We start from the raw sequence: 21,444 nt of genomic DNA, 5'->3' as shown, positions 1-21,444 counted from the left end.
TAGGTATTCAGTTTGCCACCTGCATCTGCCGAAATCCAACCTCTTTAAAACTTTATACCATATATCAGTCTCCCCAAAGCCAGTTGTGAGGGCTCTGCATGGCTCCATTTAAGTGGCTGTCACATGGGCCCTTTTATTAGAGTCCTAGGTGTACATGTCTTATTTCCTTTAAAAGTCTGTGAGCTTAATTTTTTTTTGTCCCTAGCTACATTCTTTCCACATCTCTTCTCATTATAAAAAACAAACTCCTTTTGTCCATCACGATTTCTCCCCTGAATCCCTACCTCATTTAACAAATAAACAAACCCAATCAGGATTTGTGTGGGTTGCACTGAAAAGTAATTTTAACACCTGACATCCTAAAAGCACAAATTACATAAGTCATTTTAGGGACTAATTCACAATGTCGAAATCTTAGTGAAAAAACTCAAGCTACAAATGACTGATTCCACAGAACGGTGCCTAAGTGTTCTTAATTAATCAACAAGGAGCCACATTTACTCCCCTGGCATCCCTTTTTCTCCTTTAGAAATGCCAAGCCCAAGGGAAAGGTTGCTTAAACTATTTATTTGATTCATTTCTTAGCTTCTGGGCTTGACTAGTTTAATCCTTTGGTTTGTTCTTGGGGATTATGGGGTTTTTAAGAATTGAGCCATTCTCTAGTTCACTCTTCAGGATGTGGGCATATTGCATTCATTTAATCCCTTGAATTTACAGAGTGGGCTAGCATAGAAACCAGAGGTGAGTGTAGCATTTATTTGGGCAGCAAGAATTTCCGTAAAGCCAGATGACAGGAGCCCACCGCAGTTCTTCTGACAGCTCCCACGCTCCTAATGTTGTTTGCGGGAACATTGCTCATTACACTGAATTGGTTCCCCTAGACTCATTTCTCCCACGTGGCTCCTGCTGAGCTGAAGTGGAGCGTGAAGGGCCAGCATGCCTTAATGGATGAGCAGCCACCAAAGCTATGTTTACTAACACCGACACCGCTAGAGTATGGCAAAGAAAGGCCTTTCAGAACAGGACACACTCATATTCAAGAGCATGACCCTATTCCACAAGTTATTATGCTCAGGAAAACTTTGTTGTGAACCTGTGGATGCTACTTAAGAGTCAGCTTTACAAATGAAGTCAAAGTGACCTTTCTTGTGTTCCACTAAGTATAAACATGCTATGAGAGCTTCTTTCCAGTGAAATGCATTATTATGGAACTCTGTTCATGCAGAACCTCACTTTAGAATCACTTATGTTTATTAAAGTAAATGGAAATGCTTGTTCCAGACTCAATTTGCAAAATGTACTCCATATCCCAGCCCACTAGTCAGAAGTGGTCACTCTACTCAGAGGACTAATAATAATAATTGGATCCTCATAATAACCCTGCAAACTGGGGACTATTATCTTTCCTTTTGTAGTCAGGAGTGGAGAGGACATGATGGTCAGAGCTTGGGCTCTGAAGCTAGACTGCCAGACTGCCAGACTGCATTCAGATCTCAGTTCTGATTTTCACTAGCTGTGCGATGTTGAGCAGGTTATTTAATTCTTCGTTCCTCAGTTTCCTCATCTCTCAAGTGGGATAGTAAATAGAACTTCCTGATAGGGTAAAACAAATGAATACATGGAAAATACCTAAAGCAATTGCTGAGCACATTAATTAATCAGCAATGTTCAAGTAATCAACTTCTCATGAAGTTAAGTGGCCATTTTCTGGACAATCAGTAGGACCAGTGTGATGAAGGGAAGGAAAAATGAAGGTCACAAAGCAGGCTGGCTCTACTCATAGTTCCTGAGATAAGCCATATGACTGCTTGGGGGCAGAAACAGGCTTGTAGAATGCAGGCTAGCAGGAGCCAGCGCCTGGAATGTGTCCCAAATGTGTCTACCCCAGCATGAAGCCCCTGAAGTCCAGGAGATGAGGAGAGGTCTTTTCCTACATAGACCAGATTCCAAGAAGAGTTTAGAACCTCAAGTAACATAAAGACTGCTAAACTCAATGAGTCTTAGTTCATTTAAAAACTATTAATTCACCTTCTTAATTTAGATTTGGCAATGTACAAACCAACTGACCACTCACCATAGGTTTTCTTTGTGGGACCTAGAGCATCGTTGCTGGCTTATCCAGTAGGAGCGTTAACACCTGACTCATATGGACCCACCTTGGAATTTCTAATGGCTTGACTTAGCATTTTATTATCATTGTACAATTTATTAATACTTCCAAAAGACTTTGGTTCCGTGTTCTCAGCCCATGCTGAACGAACTGATGTCTCTTGTTTGCTTTTCAGTCACACTCTCAGGGCAGTTTTTACAGCAGCAGCTTCAGCATTTATACTCCACTGGTAGCAGCTTTGCCTCAGATATCCATGTAGACACAGGGCTGGTTGGTAATGCAGCACAGGGCAGAATGCAGAATTTCTTTGCATTCCGTCCCAACTGTCATGCATACCCAGCTCCAATCCAAAGGGGCTCCTGGCCTTTCCCTGAGTAACTCCCCCTCTTGGGGATAGGTATTCAGTTTGCCACCTGCATCTGCCGAAATCCAACCTCTTTAAAACTTTATACCATATATCAGTCTCCCCAAAGCCAGTTGTGAGGGCTCTGCATGGCTCCATTTAAGTGGCTGTCACATGGGCCCTTTTATTAGAGTCCTAGGTGTACATGTCTTATTTCCTTTAAAAGTCTGTGAGCTTAATTTTTTTTTGTCCCTAGCTACATTCTTTCCACATCTCTTCTCATTATAAAAAACAAACTCCTTTTGTCCATCACGATTTCTCCCCTGAATCCCTACCTCATTTAACAAATAAACAAACCCAATCAGGATTTGTGTGGGTTGCACTGAAAAGTAATTTTAACACCTGACATCCTAAAAGCACAAATTACATAAGTCATTTTAGGGACTAATTCACAATGTCGAAATCTTAGTGAAAAAACTCAAGCTACAAATGACTGATTCCACAGAACGGTGCCTAAGTGTTCTTAATTAATCAACAAGGAGCCACATTTACTCCCCTGGCATCCCTTTTTCTCCTTTAGAAATGCCAAGCCCAAGGGAAAGGTTGCTTAAACTATTTATTTGATTCATTTCTTAGCTTCTGGGCTTGACTAGTTTAATCCTTTGGTTTGTTCTTGGGGATTATGGGGTTTTTAAGAATTGAGCCATTCTCTAGTTCACTCTTCAGGATGTGGGCATATTGCATTCATTTAATCCCTTGAATTTACAGAGTGGGCTAGCATAGAAACCAGAGGTGAGTGTAGCATTTATTTGGGCAGCAAGAATTTCCGTAAAGCCAGATGACAGGAGCCCACCGCAGTTCTTCTGACAGCTCCCACGCTCCTAATGTTGTTTGCGGGAACATTGCTCATTACACTGAATTGGTTCCCCTAGACTCATTTCTCCCACGTGGCTCCTGCTGAGCTGAAGTGGAGCGTGAAGGGCCAGCATGCCTTAATGGATGAGCAGCCACCAAAGCTATGTTTACTAACACCGACACCGCTAGAGTATGGCAAAGAAAGGCCTTTCAGAACAGGACACACTCATATTCAAGAGCATGACCCTATTCCACAAGTTATTATGCTCAGGAAAACTTTGTTGTGAACCTGTGGATGCTACTTAAGAGTCAGCTTTACAAATGAAGTCAAAGTGACCTTTCTTGTGTTCCACTAAGTATAAACATGCTATGAGAGCTTCTTTCCAGTGAAATGCATTATTATGGAACTCTGTTCATGCAGAACCTCACTTTAGAATCACTTATGTTTATTAAAGTAAATGGAAATGCTTGTTCCAGACTCAATTTGCAAAATGTACTCCATATCCCAGCCCACTAGTCAGAAGTGGTCACTCTACTCAGAGGACTAATAATAATAATTGGATCCTCATAATAACCCTGCAAACTGGGGACTATTATCTTTCCTTTTGTAGTCAGGAGTGGAGAGGACATGATGGTCAGAGCTTGGGCTCTGAAGCTAGACTGCCAGACTGCCAGACTGCATTCAGATCTCAGTTCTGATTTTCACTAGCTGTGCGATGTTGAGCAGGTTATTTAATTCTTCGTTCCTCAGTTTCCTCATCTCTCAAGTGGGATAGTAAATAGAACTTCCTGATAGGGTAAAACAAATGAATACATGGAAAATACCTAAAGCAATTGCTGAGCACATTAATTAATCAGCAATGTTCAAGTAATCAACTTCTCATGAAGTTAAGTGGCCATTTTCTGGACAATCAGTAGGACCAGTGTGATGAAGGGAAGGAAAAATGAAGGTCACAAAGCAGGCTGGCTCTACTCATAGTTCCTGAGATAAGCCATATGACTGCTTGGGGGCAGAAACAGGCTTGTAGAATGCAGGCTAGCAGGAGCCAGCGCCTGGAATGTGTCCCAAATGTGTCTACCCCAGCATGAAGCCCCTGAAGTCCAGGAGATGAGGAGAGGTCTTTTCCTACATAGACCAGATTCCAAGAAGAGTTTAGAACCTCAAGTAACATAAAGACTGCTAAACTCAATGAGTCTTAGTTCATTTAAAAACTATTAATTCACCTTCTTAATTTAGATTTGGCAATGTACAAACCAACTGACCACTCACCATAGGTTTTCTTTGTGGGACCTAGAGCATCGTTGCTGGCTTATCCAGTAGGAGCGTTAACACCTGACTCATATGGACCCACCTTGGAATTTCTAATGGCTTGACTTAGCATTTTATTATCATTGTACAATTTATTAATACTTCCAAAAGACTTTGGTTCCGTGTTCTCAGCCCATGCTGAACGAACTGATGTCTCTTGTTTGCTTTTCAGTCACACTCTCAGGGCAGTTTTTACAGCAGCAGCTTCAGCATTTATACTCCACTGGTAGCAGCTTTGCCTCAGATATCCATGTAGACACAGGGCTGGTTGGTAATGCAGCACAGGGCAGAATGCAGAATTTCTTTGCATTCCGGTTTGGTATAGTGAAGAGTAGTGTGCCTAAAATGACCAAACACCTCCCTCACTCCCATCCCCATTCTCTAAGAACAAAGGATAAATTCAATCCAATGTGGTATGTCTTTCTTGAGTGAGGCTGGCTATCATGCCCTTCATCCAGAGTTGGATTCTAATTTCTGACTACTCAACGGTTTCACAATGCATGTGGGAAGGTGTAGCCACATCTGGCAACACTTGCAATGAGAGGCAGATTGTAAGTGTTCCTTTCATCAGGCCACTAAACAGAAGGAGTCAAGGTATTACAGTATTTCTTCATTCGTTTTCTTTCTTTTTTCTAAAAATAGTAGTTTTATTAAGATACATTGGCAGGGACCAGCAGTTAGCATAATGGCTATGTTGCTGGACTCCCACGTAGTCAACCATGGTTCGAGTCCCAGACCCGGTGGCTTAAACTCACGCTGGGTGCGTGTGCGTGTGTGCCCAAGATCCTGGGAGGAGAATGGAGGAGAAGGGATTGCGGCATGACCATCCCGTCTGGGGGGTGATTTCTCGCTTTCTATCTCTCTGTCTCTCTGTGTCTGTCTGGCAAGTGCACACACCCTCTCCAAAAAAATACCTCTCCAAAAAAAAAAAAAGATTCATTGGCACACCATATAACTTGCTCTATTAAAGCATACAATTCGATGTGTTTTTTTTGTATATTCAAAGAGTTATATAGTTGTCACCTCTATCTAGTGTCAAAACACTTTCATTACTCTCAAAATAAACTCCATACCCAAACAGTCACTTGCCACTCCCCCATCCTATTCCCAGTCCTGTCAACCACTAAAATACTGATTTTAGGGACTTGTCTATTCTGGACATTTTATATAAACAGAATCATACAATATGTGGCCTTTTGTGACTAGTTTCTTTCACTTAATATAATGTTTTCGTGTTGATTCATGTTGTAGCATGTATCAATACATAATTCCCCCTTTTTTTTTTTTTGAGAGGATTTTGCTATAGGGTGCGTGTGCTCGCCAGAAAGACAGAGAAACAGAAAGTGAGAAAGTGCCCCCTAGGGGTTGATGGCCACGCCACAATCCCTTCTCCTCCATTCTCCTCTTGGGATCTTGGGCATGCATGCATATGCTCCTGGCATGAGTTTAAGCCACCAGGTCCGGGACTCGAACCATGGTTGACTACATAGGAGTTCAGTGACATATCCATTACACCATTTGCTGGAGCCCATAATTCCTTTTTAAGGCTGAATATAGTTCCATTGTTTTAAAGTTTGCCATAGGACGCAAGCACTAGTGAGAGCGAGAGCGAGAGTGAGAGCGAGAGAGAGAGAGAGAGAGAGAGAGAGAAAGAGTGAGAAGTCACCTTCCAAGAGGGATGCTCATGCCACAATCCCCTCTCCTCCATTCTCCTCTCAGGATTTTGGGCATGCACACACATGTGCCTGGCATGATCTTCAAGTCTCTGGGTCCAGGACTTGAACAGTTCAGTCAACCATGTGGGATCCAGCTGCCTTAACCTCTATACCAAATATTCAGTTTTATAGGTCTGCACCATTTTGTTTATTCATTAATCTGTTTATGGGCATTTTTGTGGTTTCCACTTTTTAGTTATTGCATAAAGTACTGCTTAAAGTGCTTTAAAATTTGTGTATATGTCTTCATCTTGTACCTTAAAAAACAACTTTTTTTTTTAAATTTTGTGAGTACATACCTAGGAGGGAACTTTCTGGATCATAAAGTAATTCTATTTTTAACTTATTGAAGAACTGCCAAACAGTTTTTTTTTTTTTACAGAGGCCACACAATTTTAAACTCCTACCAGTAGTACATGATGGTCCAACTTTTCCATACCCTTGCCAACATTTGTCATTTCACATTAAAAAAAAAATTGTAGCCATCCTATTAGTATCTTTTTTTTTTTTTAAAGGGTTTTTGCCACAGGCTGTATGCACTTGCCAGGAGAGGAGAGAAACAGAAAGATAGTGAGAGGAAAAGTGAGAAATCACTCCCTCAGGGTAGATGACCATGCTGAAATCCCTTTTCTATTCTCCTCCTTGGATTTTGGGCATGCACACACACATTTCCGGTGTGATTTTCAAGTTGCTAGGTCCCGGACTCAAATCGTGGTCAGCCATGTGGGAGTCCAGCACCTTAACCATTATGCCACCTGCTGGCCTAGTATCATGTTTTTAAAAATAGCTTTATTAAAAAATAGCTTTATTAAGATATCATTAATACAAGTGAGAACTTCAAAAAGTTCATGGAAAAACCTGGAATTAAATGATAAAAATTAAAAAATTTATTTTTTAATACATACTCTACCAAGACACTTTGGTCAATTGATATCAATAATTTATTCCATTCCCAAAAATTGAGTATTCTGGGGGCCAGCAGGTGGTGTGAAGGTTAGAGTGCTGGATACCACATGGCCAGCTGTAAGGTTCAAGTCCCAGACTCAGCGGTTGAAGATCATGCTTTATGTGTGTGCATGCGTACTCAAAATCCTGAGAGGAGAATGGAGGAGAGGGATTGGTGGTGTGGATATACTCCCTGGGGATGATTTCTCACTTTCCCTCTCTGTCTGCCTGCCTCTCTGTCCCTTCGTGGTGAGTGCACACACCTTATAGCAAACAACAACAACAAACAAAACAAACAAAAACAAACAGGAATTGAGTATTCTGAGAATTTAACCACATTAATGCAATTTTTAAAATATTATTAACTGAAGACAAATGGGTGCTCTTTAAATATTTTTTAACATTAGCAAACAAAAAGAAGTCATAAGGAACCATATTATGACTGGAAGATGGATGTCTAATGATTTCCCATTGAAACTATCACAAAATTGCTCTTGCTTGATGAGAGAGATGAACAGGAGCATTGTCATGGTGGAGAAGGACTCAGGTGAAGCTTTCCTGGGCATTTCCTGCTAAAGCTTTAGCTAACTTTCTCAAAACACCCTCATAATAAGCAGAGGATACCTTTCTTCAGCTCTTCAGAAAGTTAACAAGCAAAATGACTGGAACATCCCAAGAAACTGTGGCCCATGACTGTTTTTCTTGAGAAGTCGGTGTTTGCTTTGATTAGACCACTTCCACCTCTTGGTAGCCATTGCTTTGATTGTGCTCTGTCTTTAGAATCATACTGGTCAAGCTATGCATCATCTCCTCTTACTATTATTTAAAGAAATCCTTCAGGATCTTAATTCCCACTTGTTTAAATTTCCGTTGGAAGCTCTGCTCTTGTCTGTGGCTGATTTGGGTGCAACAATTTTGGCACCCATTGAACAGAAAGTTCATTCAACTTTAGTTTTTCAGTCAAAACTGTGTAAGCTGAGCCAGTTGAGACATCTATGGTATATTGTTTCTGCCATAAATTTTTGGTCCTTTTCAATTAATGCAAGAACAAGATCAATTTTTTCTCTCAAGTTGATGTGGATGGTCTGATGCTGTGGACTTCATCATTAACATTGCCTGGCCCCTTCTTAAAATGAGTTATTCATTTGTAAACTACTGATTTATTTGAGGCATAATTCTCCATGAACTTTTCATAATGTGTTGATGATTTCGCCATTCTTCACCCAAACTTCACCATAAATTTAGTATTTGTTCTTGCTTCGATTTTGGCAGAATTCATATTGTTTTGATAAGGTCCCTTTTCAAACTGATTTTAAAAAATCCTTCTAGTGTCTCTAGATCCTGTTCAGACATGTTATAACAAGTTAGTATGAATTTATTTTGGTGCAAGTAATTGTTTGAATTCATGCATGGTTTTATTATTATTATTACTTTAACCTTACTATAGGGCACAATGCTCACCAAAGAGAGACAGTGGAGGAAAGGGGGATGGAGTTAGAAATCACCCTCTGGGCAGATGGCTATGCTGCAATCTCTTCTCCATTCTCCTATTGGGATTTTGGGAATGCACACAAATGTGCCTAGCATGTTTTTCTTTTTTTAAAAAAAACATTTATTTATTTAATTCCATTTGTTATTATTATTTTTTAAATTTCACCAGAGAGAGATAGAGAGAGAGAGAAAGGGAAAGCAAGAAAGCAAGCTGCCAGGTCCGGAACTTGAACCACGGTTGGCCATGTGGGAATCTAGTGCCTTTAACCACCACACCACCTGCTGGCACTACCCAGAATGCTTTTTAGGCCACCAGGTCTGGGACTCAAACCTTGCAGTCAGTATGTGAGATCCAGCTGCCTTAATCACCCTGCCACTGGCTAGATTTTTTGTTTTTTTTTTTTTTTTTTTATAATAACTCACATTTCCATGAACTTTCTGAAGACCCCTTGTACAAAAAATCCACACATATCTAATGAATACAATGTGATGAGTTTAGATATATACCCATAAAACCATCACCACAATCAAAGCAATAGTCATATTAATCATCTCCAAAAGTTTCCTCATGCTTCTTGTTTGTTGTAAAACGCTAAAGATGAGACTGACCCACAACAAATTTTTAAGTGCACAGTATTGTTAACTATAGGCATCATGTTGTACAGCAGAGGTCTAGAGTTCATCTTGTATAACAGAAACTTTAACCCATTGAATACTGTCTCCCTATTTTTCCCTCCACCCAGTTCTACTTTTTGCTTCTATAAGTTTAACTATCTCAGGCATGATCTTATATGTAGAAAACTCGAAAGATGCTATCACAAAAACTGTTAGAACTAATAAATGATTCAGTAAATTTGCAGGATACAAAACCAACAAATATAAATCATTTGTGTTTCTATACACTAACGACGAACTATCCAAAAATGAAATTAAGAAAATAATTCTATTTATGAGAGCATCGAAAGGCATTAAGTACTTAGAAATGAACTTAGCCAAGATGGTGAAAGACTTGCACACTGAAAACTACAAAACACTGATGAAAGAAACTTAAAAGATACCAATATATGGAAAGATATTCCACATTCATCAATAGGAATACTTAATATTGTTAAAATGGCCATAAGAGGCCATGCAATCTACAGATTCACATAGAACAGCCAAAGCAATCTTGAGTAAGAACAAAGTCAGAGACATTACATTTCCTGATTTTAAAATGTGTCCCAATGGAGAACATTAAGATGCTGCTCTCCACAGGCTGGGACCACATGGAAGCCTGGATTTGATTCCCAGTCAAACCTAATGGTCAGGTGCAGTGGTGTGTGCCTGTAATCCCAGCAACTTGGGAGGTTGAGGCAGGGGATCACAACATAATGGAAACCTAGCTTTAAAACGCACACACACACACACACACACACACACACACACATACACGAGGGGACTTTAAAAAGTTCATAGAAAAATGAAATTAAAGTATGAGTTTATTTTGGTGCAAAAAATTTTGAAATCCATGGATGGCTTTTTTATAATTTACATTTAAGGCTAGCCCAGCAGCTCAGTGGTTAAGCACAGTGTGCTGGGAGCCAAATACTACATGGCTGACTGTGGTTTGAATCTTGGCCCTGGAAGCTTAAAAAACATGCCAGGTGCATGTATGTGAGTGTGTGTGTGCCAAAAATCCTGACAGGATAGAGAAATGGAGGAAGAAGGTTTCCCTATAGGAAGGTGCTTGTTCTCTCTTTCTTTTGCTCTCTGTCTCTGACCAGGGCATGCACCCTCTGGCAATTAAAGAAAAAAGTGAAAAAACATTTTCCATGAACTCTTTGAAGACTCCCTCATATATAACAAACCTATTGTAATTAAAATAGTATAGTACTGATGTAAAGAAAGACATATACTTATAGAACAGAATAGAGTTCCCAGAAAAAAACTCACACATGTACAGCAAACTGATCTTTGACAAAGCTGCCAAGAATACACAATGTGAAAAAGACATACTCTTCAATACATAATGCTGGGAAAACTGGATATATATATATATATATGTGTGTGTGTGTGTGTGTGTGTGTGTGTGTGTGTAAAAGAATGAAATTGGACCCATATATTACACCATACACATAAAAGAACTTCAAAATGGATTGAAATTTTAAATAAACTTTGTTATTTATATGATTGGTATAATTTTCCAGTCAAACCAGCAAATGGAGTAGGTCTTTTCTTTATTGAGATGTTTTTGATTACTGATTCAATCTATTGACCTATTATAATCTGTTCAGGTTTTTGGGACCAGCAGTTGACCTAATGGCTACGTCACTGGACTCCCATGTAGTCGACCACAGTTCAAGTCCTGGACCTGGTGGCTTAAACTCATGCCGGGCGTGTGTGTGTGCGTGCCCAAGATCCCGAGAGGAGAATGGAGGAGAAGGGATTGTGGTGTGGCTATCCCCCCTGGGGGGTGATTTCTCGCTTTCTGTCTCTCTGTCTCTCTCTGTCTTTCTAGCGAGCGCATGTGCCCTATAGCAAAACCTCTCAAAAAAAAAAAGTGTTCAAGTTTTTATTTATTCTGGTGTCCTGGTGAGTAAGAGAGCTGGATCCCACATAGCTGACTGTTTAGCTTGAATTCCATCTCTGGATGCTTGAGAAACATGCTTGGAACATGTGTGTGCATGGCCCAAATCTCCAAAAGATAGAGAAATGGAGGAGAAGGGATTGTGGTATAACATGTCCCATTGGGGAGTATTTTCTCCTTCTCTATCTCTGTCTGTCTCTGAAGAGTGCATGTGCCCTCTGGCAATAAATAATAATGATGAGCTAAGTATTCTTTTCAAGAAGTTAGAAAAAAAGGAGAACGACATTGACTCAAGAAAACAGTTAGATGATAAAATAAAAAATTGACTTTTACAGTGGTATTAAACATATGAAGTACCTAGGAATAACTCTAATATTAAATATGTAATACCTTTTATAGAAAACTATAGAACTTTATTGGGGGACATGAAATAAGACAGAAAAGAATACAGATGCTATATCCATAGATGGAAAGACTTAATATGTCATTACTTCCCCAACTTACTGAGAAGTCAATGCAATGTTATTCCTCAACCTCAATACCATAAAGGGGCTCAACTGTCATAAGCATTGGAAAATAGGGAGCCTACAATAAAACTAACGCTTCACCGCTAATTTTAGTATCATTAGAATATTCACAACAATATTCACAAATATTAAGCTGTTTCAAACTCTGTAACAAAGCCACTCCCTCCTTTTTTTTTTCTCAGTGGTCCTCATCCAGTTGGAGGAATAAAAGGCAAATTGTGACCCAAACCCTTTGAAGACTTATCCATGGAAAATATCAAAACATCTTAACCTTTCCCCAGTATGTTGGTTAGGTGAGACCCGTGTTTCCCAAAAGAAGCACAAGGTTTTCAAGGCTGAAATACTGAAGGACTCAATGAGAAACTATTTTATGCATGCGAAAATAGAAAAAGCCACAAATGCTCAGGGAAACAGGAAATGCAGGCAATGACCCTGACCTGATTTAGGGACAAACATTCAGGCTCAGAGTTGTCTGATATATTAATGCTGTAGAGAACCACTGATAGCAGTAAATCTAAATTCTATGAGGGAACATGGAAGGGGAAGTAGATCCCAGAGAGGGAAGTTTCTTCATCAAAGTCTCTCAGCTACTCGGAGGCAGAGCTGAGGTTAGAGTCCAGATCTTCTACCCTCAGTTCAATGCCTTTCCAGTTCTACAGGTCAAAATTTCCAATAAAGAGTCATAGCTATGGTTATTCTGAATGCTAGAGCTGAAAATATTCTTAGAATTTGGAGATTTGGTAAAATTTGTCCTTTTATACTGGTGAGAAAATTGAGGCCCAAAATAGAGAAGTGACTTGCAAAATTCTAAGTCCACATGTGGAGAATGGAGGGTGGATACGACATGAGGGAGAGTAAGGAGTGAGTAGGACTTACAAGTGTGAGCTGGAGCCCAAAGGATGGACTAAAACCTGTGTCAGTTCTTTTTGTCTGTGTCCTTGATGTCCTGTAGAAGTGGAACATTTAGCCCTTCACTATGGAGTTGAGAACACACTTGGTCCGGAAGTCAGAGAAACTGAAATAAGATCCACAGGAAAGTAGAAGGATTTCAGATATGACTAGTGCCTTACACCAACACAGTGAGCTAGCAGATAAGTGACTATGTGTGTGAGCTACAAAATGGCAGCACTACCCTTCCACTTTCCAAATCTTCTATTAGAGTTTTTTGTGGTCTACCCTAACATACAGGAAGGAAACTTTTGGAAAATGTAATTCAGAGTAGCCAAGATGACACATTACAGAGCTAAATGTTATGTGGAGAAGTAAGTGGAAAATATTGTCTGATTGGAAGGGAGAGGGCATACTGGGCAGACAGATAGGATAGTTTGAGCAAGGGCATGGATGTGTGGTGTGGAGTGTGTTTTGAGAACCAGCAAGTGGCCCAGTTTGCCACACTTGTGCTTTGGGAAACATACAGATATTAAGTTGAAAAGGGAGGTTTCAGCAAAATGAAGTGTCTCTGGGAAGCCAGAGTGATGAGACTAATACCATAAGGAATGGAAGAATCATCAGAGGCTGCTGAGGTGAATAGCATTTTTGGGGAAAATGCCAACAAGTTCAGGATGGAGCAGACAAGGGGGAGGCTATGGCAGGGGAGAAGCTTTGTGCTGGAGGCCTTGAGTGCATGTCTGCTCCATCTCAGTCCTTAAGCATTGGAGAGGCTTGAGAAGGAACAGGAACACTTTAGTATTCAACCACCAGCTCTTCTTCTCTGCCTGACCCTGCAGCTCCTCTGGCCCTAGTACCAGTTGCTTCTGTCTCTCAGTTATCCCTCCTGTGTCAAAGAGGTCTTTTGCAACGGCTGGAAGTTGCTCTGGAAATGAGAGAGGCAAGGTTTTCCTGAGAGGTGGAATGCTCAGGGATATTTCAAGGGTGGTTAGAAGCTGGCTGCATACCTAGGCCAGTAAAACTCTGCTCTCGGGGACACAGATAGATATATTTGCACAGTAGGAGGAAGGAAGATGAAAGAAGAGGTCCTCTGCTGGCTTGGGACTTGGCAGCACTCTTCAGCTCTCACATCAGTAGGTGGTGGAGGGCAAGTGCCTTGCTGGCCTACAGTTTTACCACACTTAGGAGTGACTGGAAAGTCTGAGCAGACCAATGTTCCAGCCCAAGCCCTGGATCTTGAAGTTAGGGCTCTAGGTCTAACCCTCCCAAATGGGGTCCTGTGTAATCACGCTTCCTCTCAGACCCTCAGTTTTTTCATGTGTGGAGCTAAAGTCATGAAAATGCCTGCGTTGCCTACCTCACAGAGCTGCAGTCAGTGTCCCATGAGAAAGCAGCTGTGAAAGTGCTGGTAAACTGTAAAGAGCTGGGCTCTGGGGCTGAGTCATCACTGTGGTTATTATACAAGAGGATCTTTACTGGGCTGAGCGATGCTGTGGACCCAGTAGTGCTTAATAAAGAATTCCTGGTGGTGCTGCTGCAACTGATGAGTTGACTTATGAGACAAAATTACAGTTAGAAAAAGAAACTAGGTGACTTTCATTGTGAATTAAAGGTAACACAGCAGTCATCAGTGAGGGGACTCATGAGAGGGGCTGCTCCTGTTGATTCGATCATCTCCCCACCCGACCTACTTCATCACCCCTGCACTCCTTCCTTTGGACACTCCTCTGGCCATCCTTTCCTCCTATTCCTTTCCCATTAACTGAATTCACCTCACAGCCCATCCTCTGAAGCTCTCTCCATTTCCCCTAGATTTGCTTTTAATTTTCCTCGTAACTTATTTTGTTGTTTATGATTCTCCCCTTTGCTTGTCATTGTCTCTATGTTTTACTCTGTCTGCCTCTGTCCCTCTCGCTTTCTGCTTCTCTCCTCCCTCCCTTTTCTCCCCCCCCCAAACACACTTTTTAAACCAATTCTCCTTGCTGCTCTGCTGAGAGCTCAGGAAGGAGAGCCTCCCAGCTAGTGTTGCTAGGCAACCCAGTATCACATGGCCAGCCCCACATTTTCTGCCTGCTTCTCCTTAGAGCTCTGCTACTCAGCCTCTATACTATATAGCTCAGATTGGGCAGATATGTGTAAAGAATGGGCTTGGTTGTTTCATTTATAGTTGGCCAAAGGTGTCAGCTTTGCTCTGGAATATCTACATTGCTGGAAACATAGTAGGGAAAAAAAGTGAAGAAAATAAGAACTGTAACAAGATGGCATGCATTCCTAAAAACAGCTCCCCAGAGCAGGAGGCTCTTAACTTGGTATCCATGGAACTCTTACATATGCTATGGAGAGGCCACAGGGATTGCAAAATCCTTTGAAATGTCACACAAAATCAAATATTTATACTTACTGCACTTTTTCTTGTTGTGAGGGTTTATAGCTTTTAACAAATTCACAAAGGGACCAAGGCTTTCCAGGAAGTTCTTGCATGTATCTCCAAACTCCCATAGAATAGTCTGTGCTGAATGTTTTCCATTTTCCATCTCACACACAACTCACCCACACATCACACTCCTCTACTCTGCTCTGACCTACATGGATTACTTCAGTGGGCCCCCTTGCCTTCTAGGTTCAGCCAATGGGAGGAATTGATAGGAGATCAAAGGGCAGAGATGGAGGAGAGTGGGGATAGAGCATTTATTCCCTGGCTCCCTCCCTGTTAGCTTGTCATGAATTTGTTATGTCCCTCTATTGTAGAGCACAAATCTTGTCTCGCAGTCCATTCCATACAGCTATAATCTCTTTCTGGGTCCTGGTAACTGTCATTACCTCTTGCTCCTTCAGACACAGGGGCAGTAAGGGCTCTGGCAGTTAACATCCTCAGAGAACTCTGTTGGTTTCCTTAAGCCCTAATCACATCCCAGTAATCCCTCCTCAAATGAAACCCTCCTCAAAGGATCCATCCAGTTAGAACCCTGACTAAAAAATGGGAGCATAAAAAATTAAAAAGTAGAGGCAAAAAATAGGTATTTAGAACATATTTGCAAATGGCAGATATCTGAGTGAGTGTGGCCATTTTCAAAAGCTGGCTTTAATGACCAGAGCATTATGTCTCAGCTTCATATTGTTTCATCAGGATTCATTGCTAAGAAGGGCAGGAACACGAGAACTCTAATAGATCAACTGGTTGTATCTGCAAAGCAATGACCACTTGACATTAAGAGCAAATCTTGTAGAAATGAGTGCTTCCCAAGTCTTGATTCCACTGGAGATCTCGTCTCATCTTGTTCAGGTGTCTAGGAGTTTAAGAGGAGTTGAACTGCTGAATGGTTGCAGCCAGGCATTGTTCCTGATGGATTCTCAATCAATGGGCTCCTTGGCAGATTGCTATCTGGTTCTGGCCACTGTTGAGGGTTTCTCCAGTGAAGCTTGATGTTTCTTCCCTTTTGACTCTATTCTTTTCTCTGCAGTCTTTTCCCTCTCCCCTCTCCAGTGGGTAGAATCTGGGGCAGGAGAAGAAAACTAGGTTACAAATGATTCCAAATCTTTTCTGTCTTACACCTGAACCTCTGGCTTTTGAAAAACTCAAGAGTCAGGATTTTGACACCTTTGTTCTCTGGTTATATTCTGACAACTTCCCCTAAAGCCATAGGTGACTCATGTCTGGCATCTTGGCTACAGGGGAGGAGGGAAGGCAGAGAGGGTCTCAGATAAAGTTTAATGAAGCACAGAAGAGTAAAATGCACAGGTTTATGTCCCAACACCTTTTCTTGTCATAGCCACTTTATACTGGCTATAGATCTCTTTAGTATTGGGGTCATTTAGACTTAGACTGTTAGACCTTTTTTTTTTTTTTTTTTTTTTTTCTGAACTGGGAACCTGTTTGGAATAAGACTGTGAATGATGAACAATATGAATGAACAACAAAAAAAGAAAGCACAAAAAGTTTTCTGAACCTCTATGTGTAGAAGGGTCTCATTTGTAATTAAGGACACTGGTAAGTACTTTACGACCCATAAGGCAAAATGATAAGTTCTAGAGATGGCAATTTTCTGGGTCAATTGCACATTTTCGCACTTTCCTTTTTCTGATTTCATATCTAACTGGACAGTAGTAGAGCTTTCAGCCGCTAGTCATGCTCACCCTGACTCAGATATCATTGTGACACAGAGATAAGCTGGGTCCCAACATCCCTTGGGATTTTGTGGGAATTACACAACAAAAATAGCATGGCACGTTTGCAAGTAGTTTGTGTCTCCTATTTATTGCCTTTGTGCACCCGGATCTGATTATAGACTCCCTGGAGATTTCACTTTGTGAACCATCTGGCCTATCAAACATGTCTGAATCATTCTGGGATGAGAGGAAGCACTTATCCATTTCTTTTTTCTCTTTAAAACTTTTTTTTCATTATTATCACAATCTTGTTTATATTACATTGAATCACATACAACTTTACAGTGTATTATTTTTCTTTTTTCTTACTGCGAACTGGCTATTAATCAGTAGAAGTTTTTTTTCCAGTTTTAAATTATTTTTCTTTGTACAAAACACCATGGATAGTGTGTGTGTTTATGTAGGGGTGGAGGTGAAGGTAGGGGAAGATTGAATGAGTACATAACTTTCCTGTGAAATTTCTTACATTGCAAAAACAGATGACCGAGTCATTTGAGTGCTTCAGGAATCAGGCACTGTGTAAGAGACGTAGGAATGCAAGAGGTTTGTTGGGGAGCATCTGTGGAAAACAAAAGGGGGGATGAAACAATATTGGATAGCCTCATTACTCAATACATTTCTGACAGCATCTTAACCAATCTAATGGAGAGCTCTGGAGCAAGAATTTCTCATTAGAAGAATTTTGCTCTGGGCAGAAATGGCCAGGTCCTGGCTAGTCATTGACTCTGACCTGCTCAGGAAGAGTGTGGTCTCATTTTAAAGAGTGAGATGGATCTGAAAGGGTCAGTATATAGAGGTTGTCAGGTCACCATACTCTTTGCAGCTGAACTTCCTTGTGGCTACCATAATAATCCTTTGAGTTTGGTGGCAAAAGTGGTTCTGGTTCTTTTATTATTTGTTCTAGTCTGTTCTGTTACCAATAACAGAAACACCTGAGTTTGGGCAACTTAAGAGAATAGACATTTAATTAGCTCACAATTTTGGAGGCTGAGAAGTCCAAGAACATGGTGCTGACGCTTCGTGAGGGTCTTCTCACTACATTACAACATGGCAAAAGGAAGGAGTGTGCACAAAGCAGATCATGTCTCTGTGTCATTCTCTCTCTTTATAAACTCACCAGTATTCAGGTGGGGGCTCAACCTTAGTCTACAATCCTAATAATCCCCCAAAGACTTTGTCTCTTAATATAATAGTAAGATTAAGTTTCAACCATCTTAATACTTTCACAATCACTCACCACATTTTTTAAAAAGAATTATGTTATTTAACTTTTATTATTATTATTATTTTCTAGTTTGATGAGAGAGAGAGAGAGAGAAAGAAAGCCACTAGGTCCAGGACTCGAACCATGGTCAGCCATATGGGAGTCCAGTGCCCTCAATTACTATGCCACCTGCTGGCCCCAACTCACCAAATTTTAGCATATGAATTTTCAGGAGATGCAGTCAAACCATAGTAGTCTTTTGTTTTCTTTTACAGAGAGGAGTAACTCAAATAAGTAGTGTATTTTTTATACAGTTCTTGGTATGAAGAGAAGTTGAAAGTGGGGGACACACACACAGAATAGGACTGTGCTCTAAAGAATGACAGTGTCTTAGAATCTTGGGAACCATGGCTAACGTAGGGTTTAGTAATTCTTTGCAAAGAGCACTCCAAATCATGAGAGTGTGGCAGGTCTAGCTGTGAAGTCCTCCCAGTCTCTCCAATAGCCACAAAGAGTCACTTATGACACAGAATGATGTCTGCTCTATAAACTTGCCATCCACAGAACTGCCCGGAGCCTCAGGGTCACTCAGTACCAATGTAGATAATTTTTTTTCTCAAGTGTTCAAAGCCACAGCGAATGCATGTGTTTCCATGGAGGCTTTTATTTTAACTCTCACAACACATTGAGATTTTGGGGTTCTAGGGCTGTTCAGATAAAAATCTTCCTAATAACTCATTTCCTTGGAAGGGTGTCTTGCAACCTCTGAGAAGCTTTGTTTCTGCTTAGTCGGTTCCAGAGTTAACAGCTTTTATGATACATATTTGGAGTAAAAGCCTTTCTGGGAAAATCTCCCCCGTGTCTACTCTCCACCCCAGCTTAATGCAACTAGTGTCAATTAAACTCCTATACTTCCAAGGTGTGGTCATCTGTGCAGGATCATTCCTCATAACTTAATGATTCTTATCCTAGCAGAAAAGAATTTGGTCAATGTATTTAATTTGGTGTATAAAGAGTGGGAGTAAATTCTGGGATATTGATGATGCCTAATAATTATTGAGCACTTATGTTTTGCCAAGCATTGGATTAAGAATCTCACATGATTTTGCTCATTTAATTATCAACTACTAACAAATATGGTATGCACAATTTTTATCCTTGGTTTACTTATGAAAAACTGGAGACAAAGAGATGAAATAACTTGCCCTTATTCATTATCATCTAGTAAGAAGTAGAGCTGAGATTCAAACCCAGGATATCTAGCTCCAGAACCCATGCTATTAATCTCTACCATGTGATACAGGCTGGTTCCTCAGATGCAGAGTCTGGATTTCATCTCAGCTGTATGGACTGCATATCCCTCTCAGAAGGTACAGGAAATAGTAAAGGACAAAGAGCAAATTATTTAGATGAAAGTCATTGGAATAATTGTGTACAAAGTAGAGAAATATTCAATCACGTGATAACCTTTGTGTTATAAAAAATTGTTTAAAAAAGAAGAAAGTCATAAAGTCATTGGACTTAGAAGCTCAGTTATGATTCCACTGGGGCAGAAATATATTTGTACATCTGTAAAAATGGAAGTGGCAGTGACCACAGGCAAACTAGTCAGAGAATGGCATGGTGGGAGTAGGAGTGGATAAAGAATTGCCAGGGAGGTGTTTGTCTTAACCTTCAAAGGCACCCACTACAAGGCACACTTTGGCATTTGTGGTCATTTTACTCCCAGTCAGGACCTAGAGAGAATGGCATGCAGAGAATGATCAGCAGTGTGACAGAGGTATCAGAGACTCCCTGGTACTGGGAATCTCACTATGTATGAAACTATGGCAGAATCCCAATTGCAATCAAGCAACCAACATCAGCAGAAAATGGGTGTAGTTTAGACTCTGCTCAGGTGCATGCATCCTGCCTTTTGTAGCAGGCCTTCTGAAGCCAGTTGTGTTTGTAGTTAGAAGGTAAGAAGCCTGCTAGTGATCCCCATCCTTGAGTATATCAATATTCTCTCATGCCCAGACATTGTGAGCTTTTCAATGCTACTTTTAGTTTGTTTATATTTTACATATATCTATGATGATTTTAGTCATGTTACAATGAAAAGGGAAGCAATTATGGTATTTTTATATTTTAAAATAGGCAAAAACTCAGCCAGAGCATTATTGTCAACATTGGTCTTGACTTTCAGTGAATTAATCCTTCATGAGAAGGATTATAACTTAACTTACATTATAACTTTAAGTGTACCAAAATTGGATTAGCAAAGTTAAGAAGTTGTATAATTCAGTCAAGGAGAAATTCCCCTCAATGTAAATTGATGACAACCAAAGTCCTTAAGAGAAAATAAGAAAAATAATTTTTCTGTGAGAAGTAAAGTTTGTTGCAAAACATAGTTTGAATGTAAAGAGGATCAGATGGAGGACTAGAGTTGGGGGCCATTGCAAGGTTTGGGGAAAGTGTAAGTTAATCACTATTTAGCTTGAAGCAAGCATTTAGATAACAAAGAAACAACTTCTCTCAAATTATACTCTTCCCAGAAAATAAAAGTGAATATACCTCCTTAATTGTTCTCTATCTGACTTGGACTTAGCCATCACAACTATCAGAAAAGCACAAGAATTAGATCCGAGACTTGGACTTTGTGTTTGGGGACTAAATGATACCAAATAACAGATTTTCCTGATGATTTACTGAATATTTCTTTCATCTTATCTTCTTTGTCTTTCTTACTTTTTTTCTCTTTCTCCAGCCTCCTCTACCTCAACTCTTTACTCTTTGGTAATGAATATCATAGTTGTTAATACATTCTGTTCCAAATTGTTTTTTGCTTCCTGGTAGTGACTGCTTTTAGGAGGTATTTTGTTTTCCAAAAATGTGTAGACAGGAAATATTCTTAGAAAAGTGATTAAAGTTTTTTTTTATTCCCATGAGTGTTCTATTCTCTTTTGCTCCATTTAAGAATTATTACTGACTCCCATCTCTCAACCCCTGGACCAGGAACTGCGAGGGAGGACTGCCCCTTGAAGCCCCAGACCCAGGACCCCCAAGCCAGAAAACCCTCTGTCAGCCAGCTGAAGGGAATACTTTTCCTTTGATCACATTGCCAAAAACAGTAGAAGAGAGACTTTGGCAGTCTTCATTCCACAGTCAAAAGTAAACACTCTTGCTCCTATTTGAGGAAACGTTCTCTTAAAAGGTATTTGAAAGGGAACACATCTCCCAATGGTTAGAAGTAGAAGAAGAACCTCAGGTCTGAATAAAGTAGGAAATATGTCTCCATCAAAAGAACACAGTAACTCCCTTTTCTTGAAAAAAAAAAAATAGAGG

At 40.3% G+C, this 21,444-nt stretch overlaps 1 pseudogene; it reads left to right on the top strand.

Annotated features, from left to right (window-relative positions):
- LOC102469311 (E3 ubiquitin-protein ligase RNF14-like) overlaps positions 1 to 21,444 on the top strand; it is a 64,727-nt pseudogene that overhangs the window by 8,940 nt on the left and 34,343 nt on the right.

This window comes from Tupaia chinensis, unplaced genomic scaffold (genome assembly GCF_000334495.1).
Source record: "Tupaia chinensis unplaced genomic scaffold, TupChi_1.0 Scaffold145456_1, whole genome shotgun sequence".
NCBI classification, from domain to species: Eukaryota; Metazoa; Chordata; class Mammalia; order Scandentia; family Tupaiidae; genus Tupaia; species Tupaia belangeri.
The sequence above is the reverse complement of the archived record's forward strand: the minus strand, read 5'-3'. Positions and strand labels throughout refer to the sequence as shown.